This window comes from Tachypleus tridentatus, chromosome 4 (genome assembly GCF_004210375.1).
Source record: "Tachypleus tridentatus isolate NWPU-2018 chromosome 4, ASM421037v1, whole genome shotgun sequence".
Classification (NCBI taxonomy): Eukaryota; Metazoa; Arthropoda; class Merostomata; order Xiphosura; family Limulidae; genus Tachypleus; species Tachypleus tridentatus.
In genome coordinates, this window is record NC_134828.1 from 26,880,551 (window position 1) to 26,904,580 (window position 24,030).

The window sequence follows — 24,030 nt, forward strand, 5'->3', positions numbered from 1 at the left end:
ACCCACTTTATACAAAGACAGATTCGAAAGCTGGAATTCAAATGTTGGAGAGGAAGACATATCTGGCTGTAAATGTATATAAAGTCATCGTACAATATGCGAAACTCTCATTAATGCCATTGGTAGTTCGTTGATGAGATAAAAAGTCGATTTAAAAAGTTTAAGTCGGTGGCCAAAGGGGGCTAGATATAATAAATTTAATCTGAGCTTCAGCCAATCATTCTAGGTACCTTTCACAATTCTGAGGGGCAGCCATAATGGTCCTCTATTGTTCACTACTCGTAGCAGCTTTCCTAATTTTCACTTCTAACCCATGTCTGCCTCTCGCTCTTTCTCGTTTGATGGTACTCGTCGGAATCTCTGTCAACCATCCCTCAGTTCTAATCCTATGTCAAGAATAAAACATTGTTCGTATCCCAAACATGTCCAACAGTCTTGGTTCCAGAACCGACCACAAAACGTAAATTCCGGAGTAGCAAGTATCAACAAAGTTTTAAATAATTAGGGCAACAGTATTTTTACTTCACTTGTTAAACACTCGTGTATTTAGGGTTAACACACATATTTTTTTTCCCAACTTGTAGTGAACTTTCCTTTGACCAAAGAACCAAACAAGTCCTAACAGCTTACAATAAAAGATATATTTTACTTCAGGCAACTAAATGGTTACATACCTTTTTAAGAAATTAATCCGAGGTTGAAAATTTAGGTGTTTCATGAAAGTATTTAACTAGTGATCAACGTATATATTGGCCATCCTCAGTAATTTCTATATATCAGGTTATCCCTTAAATAATGTCCGATTTTAGGTTCAGAAAAACGAGAAAGGTTTCAAACGCTTTTCATGTTATTTAATCAATAACGTACGTTCCATTATTATTAATTACTTCCTGCCAACGATTCACAAACTTCTGAATGCCACTTCTATAAAATTCTTGGGGTTTGGGGGAAAAGAATGTAGAGAGGGTGGTTTTGACATCTTCATGTGTTCCGAGCTCTTTTCCATCAAGATAGTTCTGCAAACATCGGAATAGATGATAATCAGATGAGACAAGGTCTGGAGAATAAGGAGGATGTGGAAGTTTTCCCAGTCTAGCTCTTCAATCTTTACAGATATGATCCTAGTTGTAATGGGCTGTACATTATCCTGGTGTAACACAACACTTTTATGAATGATTAAATCATTTCTTTCAGTGTCTGTACAACATTCAAGCGCTCTAACCTTTCCAAGCTGTTGCAGATGAGGGTGAACTGTTAAATAGGTTGAATTAAGCTTCTGTGTTAGTTCTTCAACTGTTACAGCACAATCTTCATCAAGGACAGCCAGCAGCAAGTCATCATTAAACTCAACAGGACGATGGCGCATCACTTAAGCTGTACTAACCTGATCTAAACTTCTGAAACCACCTTCAACATTTTCTTTCATTCAGAGACTCCGCACCATAAACACCTTGAATGTTTCGTGTAGTTTGTGCTGCACTATTGCCTTTTTTTAAAACTCACAAAGCGTTATATGCCTAATGTGCTCCTCAGACACATCGATCTTCATAAGGGTTTATTTGATTAATGACCTGAAGAAGTGGAGTTGGGTTAGTTTATTTTATCTGTCTGAACATTTTTATACACGTCCTACTACATATTTTAGTCATTAAAGGCTTTTACAAAGTGAGAAATGATGATGCGCTTTCTCTATTAAATTTTCGGACATTACTTATGGAATGACCTGATATATATTGTTAAGTTACAGTTCAAAATATAACGACGATATAGAAGTCAAAATATACTGACCATTCCAAAAAAATAAATTAATATATGATGTTCCTTCTTCATTGACTATGTAAACCTGATGTGGACAGGGATGAAGAAGAAATTTGAAAAAACATTAACCCGAAATTATTAGTGGACGAAGAGTTTGCAGTTCATATTTATTTATTGACGTGTGTTGTTTATTATGAAGCACAAAGCTACACAAAGGGCTATCTGTGTTCTGCGGACCACGCGCACAGAAACCCGGTTTCTTGCAATATAAGTCTGCAGACATTCCACTGTGCCACCGAGGGGCATTGGAATTTGATGCCTTATTTAGAAAACAAAATGATGTACCTCCTACCGTGGCTACATAAACCTGATGGGGACAGCGATGACTAAGAAAGCTAGTCCTATGTAACACTATATGATGTACCTTCTACAGTACACTACATAAACCTGATGGGGACAGCGAAGACTAAGAAAGCTAGTCCTATGTAACACTATATGATGTACCTTCTACAGTGACTACATGAGCCTGATGGGGACAGCGATGACTAAGATAGCTAGTCCTATGTAACACTATATGATGTACCTTCTACAGTACACTACATAAACCTGATGGGGACAGCGAAGACTAAGAAAGCTAATCCTATGTAACACTATATGATGTACCTTCTACAGTACACTACATAAACCTGATGGGGACAGCGAAGACTAAGAAAGCTACTCCTATGTAACACTATATGATGTACCTTCTACAGTGACTACATGAGCCTGATGAGGACACCGATGACCAAGAAAGCTAGTCCTATGTAACACTATATGATGTACCTTCTACAGTGACTACATGAGCCTGATGGGGACAGCGATGACTAAGAAGTTTTATTGCAACATAACACCTTGTGATGTACCTTCTATCTTGAATATATTTGGGAGTATTGATTTAGTAGAAATTTATCTGAACGAACTTTTATTATAGATAGAAATGTAGATTCTGCCTTGTGAATGTAGATCACCTGCTTTGACAATCTCTAGTTTCCACGCGTTAAAGTCAATTAAAAGTGATTTATTGATTTATCTGATTAAGATGCATACATAATTTTATTTGATCGCGTTTAAACTTTAAGTTCAAGTAGATTCGTTGCCGACTTAATCATTGAATATAATGTACTGATGCCCGGCATGATCAGGTGGGTTAAGGCGTTCGATTCGTAATCTGAGGGTCGCGGGTTCGAAACCCCATCGCACCAAACATGCTCGTCTTTTCAGTCGTGGGGGCGTTATAATGTGACGGTCAATCCCACTATTTGTTCATAAAAGAGTAGCCCAAGATATGGCAGTGGGTGGTGATGACTAGCTGCCTTCTCTGCAGTCTTACACTGCTAAATTAGGGACGGCTAGCTTTGCGCGAAATTTCAATACAAACAAACATAATCTACTGTTGTAACATTGCTTCGTATGTGCATCAAGCAAACTGCGTCTTGGAAAAATGTTTTTGATAGCACGACCCCTATAGTCAAGTAATTTAATCATCACAATTTAACTTTAAATTATCTATCGAAATGAGGCAAAGATATATCACTTGTGAATGAAATAAATGGGATTATAAGACTGTAGAAGTTAAAGACAACATGAAATTTGAAAAAAGAAATTAGCCCGAAACTATTAGTGGATGAAATGTTAACAGTTAATATTTATTGGTATGTGTTGTTTATTATGAAGCACACAATTGCACAAAAGGCTACCTGTGTTCTGCGAACCACTAGTACAGAAACCCGGTTTTTAGTAATACAAATTTGCAGACACACCACTGTGCCTGGCACATTATGGCCAGGTGGTTAAGGCACTCGAGTTGTAATCCGGGAGTCGCGGGTTCGAATCCCCGTTACACCAAACATGCTCGCCCTTTCAGCCGTAGTTGCATTATAATGTAATGGTTAATTCCACTATTCGTTAGTAAAAGAGTAGCCCAAGAGTTGGCGGTGGGTGGTGATGATTAACTATCTTCCCTCTAGTATTACATTGCTTTGCGCGAAATTCATAAACAAACCACTGCGCCACCAAGAGGCATTGAAATGTGATTCTTTATTTATAAACATATCAAAGTCTCGAAACAATCATAACTTCTTGTTGTTTGTAGTTTGATTCTCACATATATTTTAATCTGCTAATATTATATTGTAAAGATAAAAATATTATAAGACAGGCGAGATAAATGAAATTCTTGTCATCTGACATACACTATGGACACATCTATTAATTTTCGGAGACCCTAGATATAATGTTGCTAAACATAACACACAATGGGAGTGTTATATATTCATGTACAAGAGTTTATTGAGCCAATATTAACTGATATACCCTTCTGCTATATTTATTAATCTCTCGCCACTAGATATAACCCTGTTCAACACCACACACCATACGAGTGTTACACATTAATGTACAAGTGTTCACTGAACCGGTGTTAATTGACATACCCTATTGCTATTGTTATAAATTAGTGTACAAGTGTTCACTGAACTGGTATAGTAATGTACAAGTGCTTCTTGACCCAGTATTAAAGGACATACCTTGTTGCTATTGCTATACGTAAATTTACAAGTATTAATTGACCCAGTATTAACTGACATACCTTGTTGCTACTGTTATACATTAATTTACAAGTGTTCCGATGCCACAAGACTTAACTGACCCAATATTTATACAATATTATGTGATATACAAAATTAACCATAATCTTATCCTATAATAGTTATATAATACTACCTGATATACAAAATTAACCGTAATCTTATCCTCTAACAATAATAATACAATATTATTTGATACACAAAATTAACTATAATATTATCCTGTATTAGTAATTTAAAAGCAGCTTATTTTGCGTGTATTTTTGCTGTTTTTACGTCAGCTAGACTTTACATCCAGTTTTCACATGCTATCTCTCTTCATATTCAAAGCGAGAGAAATATCAGCGAGACTGGTTCTATTTGTGACCCTATTGTTGTTGATTAACACGTAAGAAAAACTTTTGAATACTGAATAAAACTTGGAGTTCTACAACACTAAAACTGTTGCGATTTATATTTTTAGCTGGTTCACCAAGCGTTATGTTCGTCTTTACAATTTGTTTGAGGGGTTGAGTTTTGATTCCGCGACACGATAACTGCTGGCCGAGCGCTGTAACCACCAGGCCGTGCCAAACCGACCGAAATAAACAAACACTTCTTACAACGTTTTGATCATTGTTTCTTCAACATGATTTTATTTTATAGCGTCTATCTATACGCTACTAAAATTCTTTATCGTCACAAAGAATCGGATTAGTGCTATGTTGTAGAAACGTTAAATATCAAACGAGAGGATGAAGTAATAACAACTGGCGTTACACACGAACTTTGAAACGAAAATTGAGTACTGTTGATTTACCCCTTTAGTGAGTACGTATCTGGTTATACAAGAAAGATTTTGTCGTGTATTAAAATGATAACGGTGAGTTATTTGTTTCAAATCCAACTAGATACGCGTAGAACCAGTGCTGGACTTAGAAACGTAATCTCGGTGAAGTGGTTACCATGACTACCGTGTTTTTTATGCAAGAGACCTGCAATATCATAATTCTTTCGAAATAGTGGCTCATTAAGGACATTTATGTGTTACACGAGCGTCGGTTAGGAGCGGATGTTAAATATTCTAAAAGCAGCGTCCGATAAGTCCAGACGTCACTGTCTCGATATAAGTTAATCCTCCAAAAAACAACATATGATAAAGATGGAATTTTTGTTTTTATAAAAGAAAATGTTTTTCGATGCCAGGACATGATCAAACATCGCACTGTTATAGATACATTGTGCTTGTAAGGAAACATCTTAGTGATAGCGAAACTTGGTATGATTACAAAAACATCTTAGTGCTAGAGAAACTTGGTATGATTACAAAAACATCTTAGTGCTAGCGAAACTTGGTATGATTACAAAAACATCTTAGTGCTAGCGAAACTTGGTATGATTACAAAAACATCTTAGTGCTAGCGAAACATGGTATGATTACAAAAACATCTTAGTGTTAGCGAAACTTGGTATGATTACAAAAACATCTTAGTGCTAGTGAAACATGGTATGATTACGAAAACATCTTAGTGCTAGCGAAACTTGGTATGATTACAAAAACATCTTAGTGCTAGTGAAACTTGGTATGATTACAAAAACATCTTAGTGCTAGCAAAACATGGTATGATTACAAAAACATCTTAGTGCTAGCAAAACTTGGTATGATTACAAAAACATCTTAGTGCTAGCGAAACTTGGTATGATTACAAAAACATCTTAGTGCTAGTGAAACTTGGTATGATTACAAAAACATCTTAGTGCTAGTGAAACATGGTATGATTACAAAAACATCTTACTGCTAGTGAAACTTGGTATGATTACAAAAACATCTTAGTGCTAGCGAAACATGGTATGATTACAAAAACATCTTAGTGCTAGCGAAACATGGTATGATTACAAAAACATCTTAGTGCTAGCGAAACATGGTATGATTACAAAAACATCTTAGTGCTAGTGAAACATGGTATGATTACAGAAACATCTTAGTGCTAGCGAAACTTGGTATGATTACAAAAACATCTTAGTGCTAGCGAAACTTGGTATGATTACAAAAACATCTTAGTGCTAGTGAAACATGGTATGATTACAAAAACATCTTAGTGCTAGCGAAACTTGGTATGATTACAGAAACATCTTAGTGCTAGCGAAACTTGGTATGATTACAAAAACATCTTAGTGCTAGCGAAACATGGTATGATTACAAAAACATCTTAGTGCTAGTGAAACTTGGTATGATTACAAAAACATCTTAGTGCTAGCGAAACATGGTATGATTACAAAAACATCTTAGTGCTAGTGAAACTTGGTATGATTACAAAAACATCTTAGTGCTAGCGAAACATGGTATGATTACAAAAACATCTTAGTGCTAGTGAAACTTGGTATGATTACAAAAACATCTTAGTGCTAGCGAAACATGGTGTGATTACAAAAACATCTTAGTGCTAGCGAAACTTGGTGTGATTACAAAAACATCTTAGTGCTAGCGAAACATGGTATGATTACAAAAACATCTTAGTGCTAGCGAAACATGGTATGATTACAAAAACATCTTAGTGCTAGCAAAACATGGTATGATTACAAAAATATCTTAGTGCTAGCGAAACATGGTGTGATTACAAAAACATCTTAGTGCTAGCGAAACATGGTATGATTACAAAAACATCTTAGTGCTAGCGAAACATGGTATGATTACAAAAACATCTTAGTGCTAGTGAAACATGGTATGATTACAAAAATATCTTAGTGCTAGCGAAACATGGTATGATTACAAAAACATCTTAGTGCTAGCGAAACATGGTATGATTACAAAAACATCTTAGTGCTAGCGAAACTTGGTATGATTACAAAAACATCTTAGTGCTAGCGAAACATGGTATGATTACAAAAACATCTTAGTGCTAGCGAAACATGGTATGATTACAAAAACATCTTAGTGCTAGTGAAACTTGGTATGATTACAAAAACATCTTAGTGCTAGCGAAACATGGTATGATTACAAAAACATCTTAGTGCTAGCGAAACTTGGTATGATTACAAAAACATCGTATTACTACAGAAACTTTCTACTGTTACAGAAATATTACATTGTTACTTTCACTAACCTACTAAGGTTCCTTTGTTTACTCCGAACTAGAGGTTTTAAACATTCAAATATTTTGTCTTGTTTTTGTCCAATGAATAAACAAGCAGAAATTCTTACTCTGGTTTTTCCCCTGGTATAGTGATCCCGGTATAGTGATTACTTGTTGATTAACCTTGTTAACCAAAGACTTCACTGTTTTTTTCTAACCTACACTTACAGTCCAGTTGTTGTTGACTATCTACATATTAATGACATTTTTTTTTTGTAGAGGTCCCAAACTGTAAAGTGTAGGTTAAGCTAAGGATCAGAAAGCCCAAAGCTCGAGCCACGAAATACAGTTGACAGCCAATACAATATTCGACACAGCCTAATATGTTCCAAGTGTTGTAGACATCTTGCTCCTCCTCTAGTCAACCATCGCATAATGTATGATTCAGGTTGAGGACACCAACACCTCCAGTTATAGAAAAAAGTTAAACTGGTGATATTGTTTTCTTCACAGATATTGGAAACGTTTAGTGTTTATTTTGTTAATTATCATTTCATATACAGTACAATAGCAGAGTATAAAAACCATCGTTGAGAAAAAGGGGTGCTTAAATAATATTGAACACCATTCATGAAATATTGTGAGCACTTGATTAATGTTGAACACCATTCATGAAATATTGCGAGTACTTGATTAATGTTGAACACCATTCATGAAATATTGTGAGTACTTGATCAATGTTGAACACCATTCATGAAATATTGTGAGTACTTGATTAATGTTGAACACCATTCATGAAATATTGTGAGTACTTGATTAATGTTGAACACCATTCATGAAATATTGTGAGTACTTGATTAATGTTGAACACCATTCATGAAATATTGTTAGTACTTGATCAATGTTGAACACCATTCATGAAATATTGTGAGTACTTGATTAATGTTGAACACCATTCATGAAATATTGTGAGTACTTGATTAATGTTGAACACCATTCATGAAATACTGGGAGTACTTAAATAATGTTGAATACCATTCATTAAATATTGGGAGTACTTAAATAATGTTGAACACCATTCATGAAATACTGGGAGTACTTAAATAATGTTGAATACCATTCATTAAATATTGGAAGTACTTAAATAATGTTGAATACCATTCATTAAATAGTGGGAGTGGTGTTCAACAAAGATGGATTATTAAATAAAATTTAACACTACTGTAAATATAGGTATTTAAAATCTGTGAACACCATTATGAAACAAAGATGGATTCTTAAATAAAATTTAACACTACTGTAAATATAGGTATTTAAAATATGTGAACACCATTATGAAACAAAGATGGATTCTTAAATAATGTTCAACAGTCATGTTGAACAAAGAAAGGCATTTCAACAATGTTGAATAAAGATAGGGAACTTAAATAATGTTGAAAGCTAAATAACTAAAAGGAAGTACCTTGTTAAATAAAACTTAAAACTTGTTTACTGTCAGATATACAGAGTATAACATTTATGGTTACAACGTTTGATAAGTTTAAGTATCATCACGGACAACTACGAGAAGTAAACACAATATTTGTATTGTTGTTATTGTGGAACAATGAAGAGTAACTACTTTTACAATAGAATTTTGTATATATATGTAAAGTCCACGATCCATCATGTAATGCACCAGGAGTGCACCTTCACAGAGTTCTATACGCCGCGTGAGGTTTCACCTAGTTTTACATTTTATAACGTCTTACACAATTATATTCCATGTTATTTTTGTACTTTGCTTGCTTATCTCGAGATTACTCAACATAAAGGTTTATTTCAAATCCTCTAAATGCCTGTAGCGACGGGAATACGTGAACAAATTCGAACAAAATAATAATAATTTCCAAATTACGTGCACGGATGTTCAGTAAATATTTTCTTTCTACTAAATCACAAGTGGTCAACCTACTGTTATTTCTGGTAACTACGTTCGTGCAGTTTCTCTTATGTTAAACATACTTTCGACAAACACGGTTATTTTTTGCAGAGGACGTATCTTAATTCTAGAATATTTATACACAAGGTTTAGATATATTATCGGAGGAGTTGACAAAGCAATTGCAAGTTAAGAAATCAGTTGCCTTTTATGACTGAAGCAGTGAAACAACACAAAGATCAGTTTAAAGAGAACACCTGCTTAATAAAGAGAACACCTGTTTAGTAAAGAGAACACCTGCTTAGTAAAGAGAACACCTGTTTAGTAAAGAGAACACCTGCTTAATAAACAGAACACCTGTTTAGTAAAGAGAACACCTGTTTAGTAAAGAGAACACCTGCTTAGTAAAGAGAACACCTGCTTAGTAAAGAGAACACCTGCTTAGTAAAGAGAACACCTGCTTAGTAAAGAGAACACTTGCTTAGTAAAGAGAACACCTGCTTAGTAAAGAGAACACCTGCTTAGTAAAGAGAACACCTGCTTAATAAAGAGAACACTTGCTTAGTAAAGAGAACACTTGCTTAGTAAAGAGAACACTTGCTTAGTAAAGAGAATACCTGCTTAGTAAAGAGAACACCTCCTTAGATCAGAAAGGTCGACGTGAAGCTAACAAACTTAATATTGACATTTTCTTCATTCAACTACTCACAAGAGAATCAAGTTTAAGCGCGGATACAATAGCGTACTATCTAGGGACTGTAATAAATACCAAGTATCTTTCTCAGTGGTAAACAGGATTGTATATCAGTAGATTAACTGTAGGTGGTAAGCATCTTTGTTCTTACGCTGATATTCCTACTAACTTTTATAGGGATTATCCATGCTAAGATTCTTCCCTAAAGAAACAAATACCAGCTGCTGTGATTGGTTATGATTATTAGCCACATACATCTTCTTACTACGAAGGCTTCACCAAGGTTCAGTAGCTACAAGAAAGAAAAATAACGTATGCTGAAGAATCGCTTTCAAACTAGAGGGTATGTTATGTCACGTGATCACAAGAACGAGCCATTTGACATTAACCTTATCTACTCTGTACTATTACAGATCGTATACTGTTAACCTATCTACTCTCTACTATTACAGATCGTATACTATTAACCTTATCTACTCTGTACTATTACAGATCGTATACTATTAACCTTATCTACTCTGTACTACTATTATACTAGATCAGATCGTATACTATTAACCTTATCTCTGTACTCAGATCGTATACAATTAACCTTAACTAGTACTATTACGATCGTATATTAACTAATCTAACCTTATATACTGTTAACCTCTCTACTATTACAGACTGTACTATTACAGATCTACTATTACAGACTGTATACTATTAACCTTATGTACTCTACTATCACAGACTGTATACTATTAACCTTATGTACTCTACTATCACAGACTGTATACTATTAACCTTATCTACTCTGTACTATTACAGATCGTATACTATTAACCTTATGTACTCTACTATCACAGTCTGTAACAGTGCAAAGTAGATAAGGTTAATAGTATACAGTCTGTATACTAATATACTAATAGGTATAATAGTATACCTACTCTGTACTGTTACAGACTGTATACTATTAACCTTATCTACTCTGTACTATTACAGACTGTATACTATTAACCTTAACTACTCTGTACTATTACACACCGCATAATATTGACTTTATCTACTCTGTACAAGAAACCTGTCGGTGTTAGTTATTATTTACACCAGAAGGGAGCTTAACAGGAAAACTTTAACAGCAATGTAATTATAAATATTTAAATATTTTTAAACCTATTACCCTACAAAAGTCCTTACCGTAAAACTGACTTATTTTTCTCCAAAAAATGAAAATATTACAAACGTCTTTATTATTCAACATTTCGTCATAAATGACGTAGTGAGATTGGTTTGTCCTCAATGTAATTATTACAAGAGGATTTTAACGAAATGTAGCAAACTTTGGTTGAATGTCAACATAGTTTTATTTTAATTGGAGCCATATATGGATATGACGTTGAAAATCACCTGTTTATTGTGTTACTTGTTCATTATTGATGAAAGATTCCTAAACAAAATATTACAACAAATAATGATGCAAGGGTGTTTCATCAGATATTCAAATCAAAGGAAAAAAAAAACGACATGCAATATGAGAAGAGAATGTAAACATGCGTATTTAAAATTAATTACAGAGAATTTAACATTTTCCGCTGGGTAAGCCCCCCGCTAGTACAGCGGTAAGTCTACGGGTTTACAACGCTAAAATCAAGGGTTCGATTCCCCTCGCTGGGCTCAGCAGATAGCCCGATGTAGCTTTGCTATAAGAAAACACAAACACCACTGGGTAAAAATTTTGAAATACTAAGGCTTTGTTACACGATTCATGAGCTTAGAGGGAGAAACTCTTTTACAAAGGGGGGTTTCGTGAAGAACATGGGGATCTGACAGGTGATTAATTTTGGTGCACAAACTAAAAAGAAAGAAATCGTTTCTGGCATAAGTTAGCAGCACCGTAACGTAGTGAATGTTTTGTGTATGTTTTATTACATCATTTGTAAAGTTGAAATACAAAAAGCACACGCACATGCTCGGGGAACATCAGTTTTTTTATTTTAATTAAAGTTTTTGAACTTTAATCATAAATAACGCATTATAATTTTTTTTTGTTAGCTCATATTTCCCCTGTGTAAATTTGACTGCCTTCAAGCTCAAACTAAAACCAAAACTTAAAAGAATTCACTTCTTAATGCATACCTTTGTTTTTACATACAAAGGAACAAAAATACACGATGTGTGTAACTTAATTACCCATAAAGTAAGAATGTAACAATTTATATTATAAACTGTTTACCTTTAGTTGTGAAATACATGAAAAAGAATAAATTTAAAACAACGAATACAGACGTGTAACTGGTGCTAATAACTAGGCAATGGACGTAGAGAGACAAGTCATATGAATACACAAAATAATACAACTAACTAATTACATGAATATATAATACAACTAATTAGGCATACGAATACACACAATAATACAACTAACTAACCATATGAATATACATTAATACAACTAACTAACCATATGAACATACATTAATACAACCAACTAGTTACGTGAATATACAATGACACAACTAACTCGTCATATGAATACACACAATAATACAATTAACTCGTCATATGAATAGATACAATAATACAACTATCTAGTCACGTTAATATGCAATAATACAAGTGGTTAGTCATGTACATAGAATAATACAAACAATTAGTAGTGAGAATACACACAACAATAAAACTGCACTATACATGCAATAATACAACTAGATAATCATGTGAACAGAGAATAATCCAAGATAAGGTTAAATACAATAAGAGCAGATTTGACACATATTTTATATCAGTTATAGTTAGATACGTTACTACAACACTTGATAAAGATGTTCAGATGTTATACATCAGTTGAACTGATAGATAAATTAACACTTACAGATATAGTTAAACACAATAATAGTGCTCTGCAAAACATAATTACCAGGTTTTATAGATTAGAACACTAACAGTGCTCTTGGTACATGATTACCAGGTTTTATAGATTAGAACACTAACAGTGCTCTTGGTACATGATTACCAGGTTTTATAGATTAGAACACTAACAGTGCTCTTGGTACATGATTACCAGGTTTTATAGATTAGAACACTAAAAGTGCTCTTGGCACATGATTACCAGGTTTTATAGATTAGGACACTAACAGTACTCTTGGCACATGATTACCAGGTTTTATAGATTAGGACACTAACAGTGCTCTTGGTACATGATTACCAGGTTTTATAGATTAGAACACTGACAGTACTCTTGGTACATGATTACCAGGTTTTATAGATTAGAACACTAACAGTGCTCTTGGTACATGATTACCAGGTTTTATAGATTAGAACACTGACAGTACTCTTGGTACACTAAGAGTGCTCTTGGTACATGATTACCAGGTTTTATAGATTAGAACACTAACAGTGCTTTTGGTACATGATTACCAGGTTTTATAGATTAGAACACTAACAGTGCTCTTGGTACATGATTACCAGGTTTTATAGATTAGAACACTAACAGTGCTTTTGGTACATGATTACCAGGTTTTATAGATTAGAACACTAACAGTACTCTTGGTACATGATTACCAGGTTTTATAGATTAGGACACTAACAGTGCTCTTGGTACATGATTACCAGGTTTTATAGATTAGGACACTAAGAGTGCTCTTGGTACATGATTACCAGGTTTTATAGATTAGAACACTAACAGTGCTCTTGGTACATGATTACCAGGTTTTATAGATTAGGACACTAACAGTGCTCTTGGTACATGATTACCAGGTTTTATAGATTAGAACACTAACAGTGCTCTTGGTACATGATTACCAGGTTTTATAGATTAGAACACTAACAGTGCTCTTGGTACATGATTACCAGGTTTTATAGATTAGGACACTAACAGTGCTCTTGGTACATGATTACCAGGTTTTATAGATTAGGACACTAACAGTACTCTTGGTACATGATTACCAGGTTTTATAGATTAGGACACTAACAGTGCTCTTGGTACGTGATTACCAGGTTTTATAGATTAGGACACTAACAGTACTCTTGGTACATGATTACCAGGTTTTATAGATTAGAACACTGACAGTACTCTTGGTACATGATTACCAGGTTTTATAGATTAGGACACTAACAGTGCTCTTGGTACATGATTACCAGGTTTTATAGATTAGAACACTAACAGTGCTCTTGGTACATGATTACCAGGTTTTATAGATTAGAACACTGACAGTACTCTTGGTACATGATTACCAGGTTTTATAGATTAGAACACTAACAGTGCTCTTGGTACATGATTACCAGGTTTTATAGATTAGGACACTAAGAGTGCTCTTGGTACATGATTACCAGGTTTTATAGATTAGAACACTAACAGTGCTTTTGGTACATGATTACCAGGTTTTATAGATTAGAACACTAACAGTGCTTTTGGTACATGATTACCAGGTTTTATAGATTAGAACACTGACAGTACTCTTGGTACATGATTACCAGGTTTTATAGATTAGAACACTGACAGTACTCTTGGTACATGATTACCAGGTTTTATAGATTAGAACACTAACAGTGCTCTTGGTACATGATTACCAGGTTTTATAGATTAGGACACTAAGAGTGCTCTTGGTACATGATTACCAGGTTTTATAGATTAGAACACTAACAGTTACTTTTATAGGTACATGATTACCAGGTTTTATAGATTAGAACACTAACAGTGCTCTTGGTACATGATTACCAGGTTTTATAGATTAGAACACTGACAGTACTCTTGGTACATGATTACCAGGTTTTATAGATTAGAACACTAACAGTGCTCTTGGTACATGATTACCAGGTTTTATAGATTAGGACACTAAGAGTGCTCTTGGTACATGATTACCAGGTTTTATAGATTAGAACACTAACAGTGCTTTTGGTACATGATTACCAGGTTTTATAGATTAGAACACTAACAGTGCTTTTGGTACATGATTACCAGGTTTTATAGATTAGAACACTGACAGTACTCTTGGTACATGATTACCAGGTTTTATAGATTAGGACATTAACAGTACTCTTGGTACATGATTACCAGGTTTTATAGATTAGGACATTAACAGCGCTCTTGGTACATGATTACCAGGTTTTATAGATTAGGACACTAAGAGTACTCTTGGTATGTGATTACCAGTTGTTATAGTGAGATACACAAAGAGTAAAGTTATGACATGGCTTCCAGTGTTCACATTATACAAGTTAAATAGTATATTAATTTGTTACATGATTTCTAGATGCCACAGTACGACAAAGTCGTATAACAACACTACTAATACTGTTTTAGAAGTGATTTATTGGTTTGCTCGTTCATTGTTTTTTTTTTTACGTATTGTATTTAGTTAGTGTTTTCTTTTATTTAAAGTTTTGTGAAAGTTTTCGTGTTTGGTTATTTATAGAATAGTTTTTAGAATTTTAAGAGTTTCAAAATTGCATTAAAGTTTTATATATTTTTTTTCTGTTTTAAGGATATCGTGTTTCTGTAAGAACATATATGTATGTTTTTTTTTGATACAGTGGGTTGCTATAGTAATCACAATTTCTCCAGCGATATTTGCGATATCTTGTGAATAGTGATTTAACAGCTGAAACACACAGATAGATCGGTTGGATGAGTGCATCCGGTTCATTTCGTCAGTGATGGAGTTAATTCCAAGGTGATCGTGTCGAACAGAAGAGAAATCTTTATGTTTGTCGAGTGAGTCAACACTAGCAGTTTTACCGTTTTATGTTGCAGAGAGAACAAACCTCTCGTCGTAGAGAAATACAATACTGACACCCACTGTATTTTGTTTAACTAGAAATTCCAGTTACTACTTTGCGATCGAGATATGATGTAAACTGTCTGGTTTTTCATCAAGTGATAAAGTTAGATGATGTTAAAAACATTTGATTTCTCATCGTGTGATGAAGGTAAGTGCTGTGCACCGTTGTCTACTTTTTTATCAAATAATGAAAATAGTTAATGTGAAACGTTGTTGTATTTTATTTTCCATACAAATACGTTTTGGTAAGAGAAAAGCTTTAATTTATGATTGGTTAAATAGTTTTGTTTTTTAATATCAATGTTGCAGAATCAGGTATCTATGATGTATTCGACACAGGAATAGAGCCTCGAATTGTAGCACGATAAGTTTTAATGATTACGAATTTATGCCTTTTATAAATACAGTTTAATAAGTAAAACTGTAAAAAAAAAAATTGTGCTCCTGCTAAAGAAGAGAAGCAAGTTAAAAATATGAAAACACAGCGTGACTATAAATCTGGTTTACACGTAAATCGAATTGTAAAAAAACACGGTAAGTTCGTCTGTGTTATCTGTACACTAGCTGTATATATAGACAGAATTAGTTTTGTCGATTATAGAATCATAAACTAAAATTAACTTAGTGACCTCTAGCAATATAACGTTGTGATTTACAACTCTCTTCTGATAGTAAAGATGGAGAAATTCAGACACAGAGAGACCAAATTTTCAGATCTTAATTCATTTTTGTGAAACAAGCTGAGTCTCTTCTTCTCACTTTCTTTTTTATTTTACTGTTTGGTAATTTTAGTTGTGCTCGCAGGTGTCGCCTTATCAAATACTTTCAATAAGGAATATGGCAGCGCACTTATTGAAATTTCACCACCACGCTAAAGGAACATTATACCAACATTTACTACTTCAATATTTCTTTAGACTATTGAAAGAACCAACATACCCGATGTAGCTAAAGCGCATTTTAATAAAAGCAAGCATAGTGTTTTCAGTTAAAGCGAATTTATAATAGTTCTGTTCTTGCTAAGAATGTATGATTAGTTATTTCAAAAGCTTGAAGTTTTCATAAGGTGTAAATGAGTATACTTACATATTTCATTAGGCACGAATTTTCACACGTGTATTATACATTCTACTATTCACGGGCTTCAAAGATTTCTCCAAATCGTAGCGTAAGCTAATGGTTTATTAAAAACGTTCACAAACGTGCTAGGCCTAAAACATTTTCCTACTATCGTTCATAAACATACTAAGCCTAAAATATTTTCCAAGAAGCAATGTGGATCATGAAAATGTTCTACAAGTAATAAAATTTGTTGTAAACAAAGTATGATGCAAGGATGGCAATACACTAAAAAGTACAGAAACAAGGGAGAATGAATACACAAAACCACACAAAAGTCACGACATAAATAACCAAATCTTTCCATATTTCCAATAAAAACTTTTATCTACAAATAAATGTTGAATTATTTTCATCTGGTTGAATTCAAATATGAATAATAGCATTTAAACTGACTAATGTAATAAAGTCTTGCAATAACAATTCCCATAGGATTGTAACGTTGACCCAGTAGCTGCTTATACAGGTATGGTTTAGGGTATTCATCCTTATCTTACTTCTTTACTTTTTAATATTGTCATCCTTATTTATTACTCGTTTCACCTCAGTTTTTTTAATGAATGTCATTCCCAATGATGGCAGCAGTTTTAGTCTTGTGTAATGGGTTGTCTTGATGGACATCATATGTTCCAGTTTGTGAAACGTTTTATTGCTTTCGCACTTCCCAAAAATTAAAATGCAACATTTTGGTGAGTTTATCAACAAGTCCAAGCACTGGCCAGCTAGCTCTTCTGACGTCAAAATCAGAATAACCAGTAGAACATTTGGCTATTGCACCAGTTCTCTACTTTAACGATGTGCTTTGGCTACACTGAAGTTCTTAATAGCTTTTGAAAACCTCGAAAACCAAAGTTATGCATTTATTAAAGTATCTTAAATTTTTTATAAAAGAGCTTGTTTTTTTGTGTTTTTTTTAATTTCGCACAAAGGTACTTGAGAGCTATCTGTGCTAGCCGTCCATAATTTAGCACTGTAAGACTAGAGGGAAGGCAACTAGTCATGACCACCCACCGCCAACTCTTGGGCTACTCTTTTACCAACGAATAGTGGGATTGACCGTCACATTATAACGCCCTCACGGCTGAAAGGGCGAGCATGTTTGGCGCGATGGGGATGCAAACCCGCGACCCTCAGATTACGAGTCGCACGCCTTAACACGCTTAGCCATGCAGGGCCTTGTAAAAGAGATTTCAGGCAATGATAAACAATACATAATATGCGATGATCTTTTTTTTCCCCCCAGCCCATCTCTAGATGCTAAGCACTCCCGCGATTAGTGATAGATTGTAAATAGTGATTACCTTGTAGGCAAAGTTTATTATGTTGAAGAAACTACTTGTGTTGAAAAAAAAAATTGATAGCGTTTGAATGACTTAACAAGAAAAGCTAAGAACTTTTGTTGAGGTTAACTGGCAGTGTTAAAATGAATTAAGTAGAATATCTGTAAATTTATGTTGGGGTTAATTGATAGTATTAGAATAAATTATGAAGAGAGGTTGTTAACCATCGTTTTGAGCAAATTGAAATAATTAGAATAAATTGTGCTGGCTGTCAGTCGCAGACTATGTATTTTGATTATAATGACAGAAAGGTAAAACATGCGTTAAGTACAGAAATTTGTTTAGCTAGATGAAGAATAATTAGCAGAATGTCATCGTATGGAAAAAGCGTAAGGTTTTGTTAGTTCCATTAATCACGTATCTCGCGAGAACTGCACACAACGGTTGAACTATACACTCACGGGCGACAAACGGTACTTGGAAAACAAGAATAAAAGTTGGCAAACCAAATCGATTCAAACGATCTAAGACACGTGGTGAATCTAAATATTAGTATTATCATTAGGGATATTTAATGAAGTTATCAGGTATCAGGAAATCTCCAATCCTCAGCAAAGCACGATAAAAAAAGGGGAGAACTTTTGTGTTGAAGCTGTATTGGTTGAAAGCTTAACAAAATATTTTGGTTGATGGTTCTTAAACAGCAATGGCCTAGCGCGTAAAGGCGTGCGCTTCGTAATCTGAGGGTCGCGGGTTCGCGCCCTAGTCGCGCCAAACATGCTCGCCCTCCCAGCCGTGGGGGCGTTATAATGTATGGTCAATCCCACTATTCGTTGGTAAAAGAGTAGCCCAAGAGTTGGCGGTGGGTGGTGATGACTAGCTGCCTTCCCTCTAGTCTTACACTGCTAAATTAGGGACGGCTAGCACAGATAGCCCTCGAGTAGCTTTGTGCGAAATTCCGAAAACAAAACAAAAACAAACTTAAACAGCAAGATGTGTCGTCGTTTATTGTGTATTCAGTTTCTGATTATTTGTCAGCAACACACTCGTTACAAATGTTGCAAAACATTAAGGTAATCAGTACGTTGACACCAGAAAATATGGTCCCAGCAGGGTGTCATACTGTCATGGCGCATGTGGTGAAACTGATTGTCATGATTGCGAAATACACTTAAAGCATTAACTGAGCGCGAACCTATTAATTGTACTGTTAAGAAATGTCTGTCATTACTGATTACGCTTCACACCCCCGTCGAGGATAGTCTGAGCTTTACAAGAGCCGTAAAATGCGTGCGCGAGGATGCTTTGTCTGATCAGTAAAACGAGTTTCGTAAATAATATTATATTTAAGCTAACGTGACTTTAAAACATTAAGAATATATTTGTTTCTCCCTTACAATATGTTTGACTCACGGGAGTAACTTAGGTTTCATGAGAGAGCAAATACCATGTTTCGTATAAATATGATATTTCTCACTTATTGGACTCTGTTTATTCATTTAATTCGTATATTTTTATCTCTAGGTTTTATATCATCTATTTTTTTCTTATAAGTTACAGTTTATTCATTTACGTATTCCACTTTTTGTGTGATAGAATAAATTAAATACCGCTACACTGTGGTATTTTTTTTTCTGTTTTATTTTGTACATTACGTTACCATATGAAAGCTGATTTATTTTGAATCAAACGAAACTACACGTCGTTAATCAGGTTTACTAAAAAAATTATTTTACTATTTTAAAGTTTCTACTTGCAAGTATAAAATATATTATATATATATATGTACAATGTATTACACTGTGTAATAGCCATTATGTTTATAACGGTGTTTTAAGCAAGTTCTCGTTAAAATTAACGACAGGTAATATTTAGTAAGGAAAGGAAGTGTACTTAATTAGGCATGAAACAATTGACACTTGATAAGGGTATTTAAAGTAAATAGATCTAGAACAACTTATATCTGATAAACACACTTCAAGCAAGTAGGCCTAAAACAACATTTATCTGATGACAGCACTTCAAGCAAGTAGGCCTAAAACAACTTATCTGCTAACAATATTTCAAGCAAGTGGGCCTAAAACAAGTAATATTTTAACAGTTCGTCATACTTCGATATGATTGTATTTTTATTGCTTTAACTATCTTTCATTTAGCACTGGATCTCATAGGATATACAGTTGTCGGATTATAAGAATACAGTATAGTTATTTAGTTATCTTCGTGTATGCTTTTGACTGTATTAGTAGGTCGCTTATTTCATGTCGCAGCTTTATAAGTCCCCACCCGTTTGCTGAGTAATTTAGACCTGCTTTCTGTTTATATATTAGGTCTTTCTTTGTCTAGAAAAGCTAAGAGTTCAATAGAGCGCATCACTATGTAGAATAGAAAATAGTTTTCAATGATCTACAGAAGTAAGAGTTTCTCCACGTCTGAATGTTTGTGTAAATAAAAGCTCAGACGAAAGAATACATCAAATTACGAAATCTAAGGAAGTAACTAACATGTAATGTCAAATGACATTCACAATCTTGAAAGTATTGAAAGAATGTACGTACCAAAGTTCTATCTGTCTGTCTGTACAACACGTACACACCATATGTTTGTTTGTTTGTGTATTTTGCGCAAAGTTACTCGAGGGATACGTATTTGCTTGAACTGTCCCTGATTTTGGATGATAAACTAGAGGGACATTAGCTCGTCAAAACTGCCTACCGCCAATCTTGGACTACTTCTTAACAAAGAATGTTGTAATTGAACAATATATTATAACTTCCTCATGATTGAAAGGGCGAGCATATACAAGTACATAATTTGAACCAACAATAAACCTTAGCCTGCAAGTCAAGTTCCCTAACCATCAGACCATGCCGGGCATAAATACATAGAGGCGTCAGAACCATTTATATAACAACTCTAAATTATAGTATTAATTTTCTGTGGGGGGCATGCCTCCAAACCCCCCATAGATTGATATGCCCTTGTAAAACTTTCAAGTCTAGCCAGGTACCTCCACTTTACAACTCCTTACGCCACTGACATACTTATCTTTTCTTTGCTTAAGTTTGGTTTGTTTTGGATTTCGCGCAAAGCTACACGAGGGTTATCTGCGCTAGCCGTCCATAATTTAGCAGTGTAAGACTAGAGGGAAGGTAACTAGTCATCACCACTCACCACCAACTCTTGGACTACTCTTTTACCAACGAATAGTTAGATTGACCATCACATTATAACGCCCCTACGGCTGAAAGGGCGAGTATGTTTGGTGTGATGGGGATTTGAACCCGCGACTCTCGGATTACGAATCGAGGGCCTTATCCACTTGGCTATGACGGGGGGCCTACTTACGTAAGAAGCAATTAAAAATGGTTATAGCAGAAACAAATTACGCGTGGGACGCGTGAATACCCGATTAAGTTTGATTCTTCATCAGGATCTCTTACAGTCTATTCTGAAATTGAAACTTATTTAGGCAGAATTAGAGCATATTAATGTATGGGACCGTGGGCTTGGTCAAATACACCAATCGAAAGGGTTTGATCTCCTGAGTCCAAAACTGTAATTAGATCTCAAATCGGTCAAGACATGATGGAGCTATAAGATAAATGTTTTAACTTCGAGAACTCAGAGCTATTATGTGAGCCGCTATCTCGTGGTTAAAAACACTTGAGACAGTTCAAACACCATTATTATGTTTGACAACTGTTACAATCAAGTTATATAGCAGGTGACTTAATACCTCGGTCATTTTAAGAACCTTTGTTAAGTGTTACAGTTGTTGGTGAGCGAAACAACAATATTCCCTGACGTGATAAATGAATTTCAGGGCGGGGTTATCGTAGGTAATCGCGTCTCCACTTTGCTATGAATAACTCTTTTACATTGAAGTAATAAGTTTTAGAGTGCCAAGACATAGCTCAAAATTTGTAATCAGTGTTAATAAAATTCCATATAATGAGAATAGGAAAATTTATGTTAATGTCAGGATTTCGTGAATCCTGGACAAGTAAACCTAAAACGCCTAGTACATGTTTTAAGCAGTGACATCTACACTACAAAGACAATATTTATTTGCATGTCAATGGGCGTGGCTATTTCCATCTTTTACTATGTCCTAACCACGTGTAATAAATTATAACAAGATCTAGATGGTACAGGTTTTTCTTTTTTTTTTCTCTACAAATTAAATAGAGTAGTTATGTGTGATTCTTGTGTTTGAACGTATGATGGCTTTGGGCGTATAATGGTAGAACATCCCTATAAGCTGGCAAGCACGACACGTTAGTTGGTAAAATGTGTGACAGAAGTAATGTAAGAAATAAAAATGTTTACATGCTGTCTTGTTTCGTAAGAGAGAAATTAGATACTTATAACTGGTATCTGACAGTAATATACTAAGAGTTATATTCGGTAGTTGTTCACAGGTGCTAACACTAGCGTTATTTGATTGATGGTAGCCTCCTAGTGGTACAGTAGTAAGTCCGAAGACTTACAATGCTAAATACCGGGTTTCGATATCTGTGATGGCACAATATATACAGTCCATTGTATAGCTTTGTGCTTAACTGCAAACAAACATATATGACAAAGCATCATACAGTGTTATTGTTTCCTAAACAATAGATAATTATACATTTGTATTGCTTCATAAATGTTAGATATCTATACACTGCTGTTGTTTCGAAGACAGTAAATAATTATACGTTGGTATTATTTCATAGACGGTAAATATCTATACTCTGGCATTATTTCATAGATATTATATATTTATACTCTGGTATTGTTTCATAGATGGTAAATATTTATACACTATTATTGTTTCACTTTTGGTAAATATTTATACACTGGTATTGTTTCACAGATGGTAAATATTTGTACACTGTTATTGTTACATAGGTGGTAAATATCTATACACTGTTATTGTTTCATAGATGCTAAATATTCATACACTAGTATTGTTTCATAAGTGGTAAATATCTATACACTGGTATTGTTTCATGGACAGTAAATAATTGTACGTTGGTATTGTTTCATAGATGTTCAAGACTTATACACTGGTATTGTTGTATAAATTATAAATATTTACACACTGGTATTGGAGGATAAGATTGTTATAACAGCAGTATTTCTAAACTAAACTTTATAACAGTTGGTGAGATTAGAATAAACAAAACATCATACCCAGAGGCTTGGAGTAGGGGTTCATTATAACACCAGGACTTCTAAACTAAACACTTAGAATTGTAAGTAAGGACAAGCCGAATATCATACCTCGAGGCTTGGAGAAATCTTCGTTGACTAGAAGTGTTTATTTTTACACTAGTCTTATGAACTTTTCAAATATTCAACAATTTAAAATGTTTTTTTCAGTTCTTCATACAACAGAATAATTTGCTATCACGATTCTTTGATAATTTCTTTTTCTTGGTTCGTCGTTTCAAAATCAATATATACGTTATTTTGGGATCAAGACTTTGTTTTAAACCACGACTAGTATATTGCAATTAGTTAAGCAAATATACGTTAGGCGAGACCATAAGCAAAGCTTGCCTTAAATACTGCTCGTTTTCTTCTCAACGCTTGATCCTTCAGAGGCAGTGGAGGTTCAGAGAACTGTCGCACATGCGCACACCAACTGCCTGGTTTTAAAGCTGTGTTTTGTGGATCATGAAAAATAGAAATGGAAAATTTCATATGTTATAGATAGGAGATTTTTCAGTTTCTGTTTTGTTGTATGTATTCGTTATTGTAAAGGCATATGTCTATTTCTTAAACGAAGAATAGCTCTCATAGACGTAGAGTTCTAGCTTCTTTACCCC

General features: G+C 34.3%; 1 protein-coding gene across 1 annotated transcript in view; it reads right to left on the minus strand.

Annotated features, from left to right (window-relative positions):
* LOC143248730 (tyrosine-protein phosphatase Lar-like) overlaps positions 1–23,744 on the minus strand; it is a 242,986-nt gene extending 219,242 nt beyond the window's left edge. Inside the window, exon 1 of the mRNA XM_076497397.1 lies at positions 23,483–23,744. The gene's annotated coding sequence lies outside the window, so the exon portion shown is untranslated. The remainder of the gene's footprint in view (positions 1–23,482) is intronic.
* Positions 23,745–24,030: the final 286 nt, after the last annotated feature.